We start from the raw sequence: 3,742 nt of genomic DNA, 5'->3' as shown, positions 1-3,742 counted from the left end.
AAGTGTTCTCAAATTCCTAAAAAGCGCTACTTGTGGCGCATGTTGCTGCGTAGGTAGCAGGTCTGAAAACACCAACAAAATCAGCGAAGCGCTTGCCAAGGTGTACAGTTGGTACCAGGAAAACAACAACAAATCACTCAGGGTTGGTGTCGCCGCGTTCAGTTCAAATTTGGTAGAAAGATTGATGGGCTGTTAGTAGCATTGCTCAGTGACTTGTGATTTTGTCGGAATTTTTGGCACGGACTGTAGCAATCGAATTGTACACACAGATCAGTATAACACCACCACCCACCCCCGAGCCAAACTGCTTGCGTCATGCAATTTGTCTTACCACTGCGGTGTGTGCGGTAGAACGCGAGCCACGAAAGCGCTTGCATTTGAACATCAGTTCTGATGGCATTGATGTTCCTATCCAGGTTTGCACTGAGAAACGAAACTTTGAAGTCTTGCAGTTTCTTTTCCTCCTAAACTGTCTTTGAGACACTGCGAGACACATCCTTTGTATTTTTTTTTGTTAACTCAATATGGAAAAGAAAAAGGACCAACAAACTACGCCTATATGCCTTGTATTTTTCTTGTTTGCGTTCATGCAGTTCTTTCATTCACTTCATCACAAGTGTCTGCGCCATCGTTGGTGGACTCTTCACGGGTGAGTGACCACTACTACTATACAGCATGCAGCTTTTCTAGGCATCCCCTGCTCTCTCTCTCTCTCTCTCTCTCTCTCTCTCTCTCTCTCTCTCTCTCTCTCTCTCTCTCTCTCTCTCTCTCTCTCTCTCTCTCTAATTCTCTCTCTCTTTCTCTCTCTCTCTCTTTCTCTCGCTCGCTCTCGCTCTCTCTCTCTCTCTCTCTCTCTCTCTCTCTCTCTCTCTCTCTCTCTCTCTCTCTCTCTCTCTCTCTCTCTCTCTCTCGCTCTCTCTCTCCGCTCTCTCTCTCTCTCCTCTCTCTCTCTCTCGCTCTCTCGCTCTCTCTCTCTCTCTTTCTCTCGCTCTCGCTCTCGCTCTCTCGCTCTTCTCTCGCTCTCTCTCTCTCTCTCTCTCTCTCGCTCTCTCTCTCTCTCTCTCTCTCTCTCTCTCTCTCTCTCTCTCTCTCTCTCTCTCTCTCTCTCGCTCGCTCGCTCTCTCTTCTCTCTCTCTCTCTCTCTCTCTCTCTCTCTCTCTCTCCTCTCTCTCTCTCTCTCTCTCCTCTCCTCTCTCCTCTCTCTCTCTCTCTCTCTCTCTCTCTTCTCTCTCTCTCTCTCTCTCTCTCTCTCTCTCTCTCTCTCTCGCTCTCTCGCTCTCTCTCTCTCTCTCTCTCTCTCTCTCTCTCTCTCTCTCCTCTTCTCTCTCTCTCTCTCTCTCTCTCTCTCTCTCTCTCTCTCTCTCTCTCTCTCTCTCTCTCTCTCTCTCTCTCTCTCTCTCTCATCTCTCTCTCTCCTCTCTCTCTCTCTCTCTCTCTCTCTCTCTCTCTCTCTCTCTCTCTCTCTCTTTTTCCAACAGAGAGTTAGGTACCCAGTGATTCTTATACAGGCGTGCTGGCAGGTTTTCTGTCATGTATTTGTTGTCTATCTTCTTCTCCGGAAACAAACAATTTGTTGACTTTGTTTTTCGCATTCTAATGAGTTACTGTGCGCAAGAAATTTCGTTCAGTGGAACCAAAAAACACACTTCAATTGACACTGATTGGCCATCCTGTTCTTTGTAGTATGTACACTACGTGAAAATCCCACCAGAGCGCCCCTACCTCCGCGACCCTTCGAGTAGATCCCGGTGGGGAGGGGCGGATGGGCGAGTCCTACTTGCCGCTTTCAGTACCACATGAAAAGAGTACTCTTCCTACGAAAAATTGTGCGTGCGTCTCGTACACCGACCAAAGGTCAAGAGCAGGGAGTCGCACAGACGCATCAAAACCCAGGGTTTTTGTGCGATCCCTGGTCAAGAGGATAGGAACTGTTGCATACATTTCCAACGAGGTCCAGCACCTGTATGCAGTACAGTACGGCATCACACTTCACAGAGTCATACCAGGATTCACTGCCCTGGCAAGAAGTCAGGAAGGCACGCTCTGGCGGGATTTTACTGTAGTATTACGATAATAAATTATTATAATTACACAAAAGAAATTGGCACGGTGTGAGTCTCACCATCTTGGTTGCTCAGAGCTCAAATCACCAGAACTGGCAGGTCGAAACAAGTCACAACGTGTTTTATGTTCCCAGAGGAAGTGGAAGTATCTGACATAATTACACAAAGTATGCGCGTGGTGTGTTCATCGTGCCTTCCAAAATTCTCACATGCAACTTTCCTCTTCTTTTTGTAACCTGCTCCAGTGTCGAGCCTGGTGGACTCTCTCATCTACAACGCTCAGCGTGCACTGCAAAAGAAAATTGAGCTGGGCAAGGCATCATGACCTAACCACGAGAGCTACTTATGGATCTCGACAGCAGTACAGATAGCAGATCCGCAGCCCCGGGGGGTTTCCCCCCTGTGTTGTATCCTGTGCACCATGAGGTGAGGTGCGCTGCTGCGCTGGCAAAGAATATCCTTTGCGGCAACCAGCCTGCCTGCCTGCATGCTAGCCATGCCGGCATGTGTCCACTCTACTCTGCTCTCATCGTCCAGCCGTAGAACTGCCTCACACTGACTGCTCTGGCCCCCTCTTGACTGACTGCCCTGCTGATGAGGCCACTCGTCCGCTCATTTGAGAATCGGACTTACGCTTGCGACTGACATCAGGACTCTTTTTTCTTTTCTTTTCTCTCGCTTAGTATTGTGACCGCGATTTTGGTTTTAATGGCTTCGTGTATGCTTATTATTGTTTAGGTAGTATTTAAGGATGGCGAGTGCACCTCTTCAACAGCCAGCCATCGTCTTGCTCTCATCTGACAAACTTACCTCTAAGACTTCTGAATAGTATTAGTGTTTTAGATGAGTGTAATAAAATCAAGAGTGTTGATTGCGAGAGCATGGAACTTGTAGTAGCAGCAAACAAGCCTTGATTGTCCTTGTTCTGTAATATCAAGAGTACATACCCCCCCCCCCAGAGTGTGCAACTCCCACATCCCCTGCTGTCCCGAAAGAATTTCAAGTTGACGTCATTTTTTTATAATGCAATGGTCTTCGCATGAGTGAAGTAGTTGGGGGGTTATGTGCTCTTGATAATAATTATATTATCATGCTCGTCTTGCTCTCATCTGACCTCTGTCCGGGTAGCCCTTTCTCTGGGATGGGGATGGGGAGAGCCATTTCGGCATGCAGATAGCGTACACACGGCGCACTCGTGCATGCAGTGCAGGTAATTTTTGGAAGTTGCTAGTGTGTGGCAGTAGTTCCCGGTTATAAGTCGAATCCCGAATCCCGGTTGTAAGTCGACCCTCAACTTTTCTCCTTCCATTTTTAGTCGAAAAAGGTCGACTTATAACCGTAAAAATACGGTACACGTCTGCACATTCCTGATTAATTTACTGTATAATTATTATTTTTTGAAACGGTGTCAATGTGTGGAAACAATGTGCAGTCACAAAAGGAAAAAGAAGATGTAATAGTGAAAATAACAATGAGGAAACTACAGGGATGCGAACAAGTTCGCACAATACTCATCAGGAATTGCCAAGTCGCCGACCCACCGAGTTTCTGCAGGCACTCCCCAGGGATATCACCTTGGCCCCATTCTTTTCATTCTCTACATTAATGCCCTTCCTCGCACCATGTCGTCTGAGGTCACTACTGATGTGCTCTTATTTGCCGATGACACTACTCTTGGG

The 3,742-nt window shown here is 47.4% G+C and overlaps 1 long non-coding RNA gene across 1 annotated transcript; it reads left to right on the top strand.

Annotated features, from left to right (window-relative positions):
• Positions 1-250: 250 nt before the first annotated feature.
• LOC135812589 (uncharacterized) lies at positions 251-2,956 on the top strand. The gene is made up of 2 exons (XR_010552860.1): positions 251-649; positions 2,309-2,956. It is a non-coding gene; the product is annotated as an uncharacterized LOC135812589 (long non-coding RNA).
• The last annotated feature ends 786 nt before the right edge of the window (positions 2,957-3,742 follow it).

The sequence above is a fragment of the Sycon ciliatum genome, chromosome 3 (genome assembly GCF_964019385.1).
Source record: "Sycon ciliatum chromosome 3, ocSycCili1.1, whole genome shotgun sequence".
Taxonomy (NCBI): Eukaryota; Metazoa; Porifera; class Calcarea; order Leucosolenida; family Sycettidae; genus Sycon; species Sycon ciliatum.
This window is presented reverse-complemented; position numbering and strand designations above follow the sequence as displayed.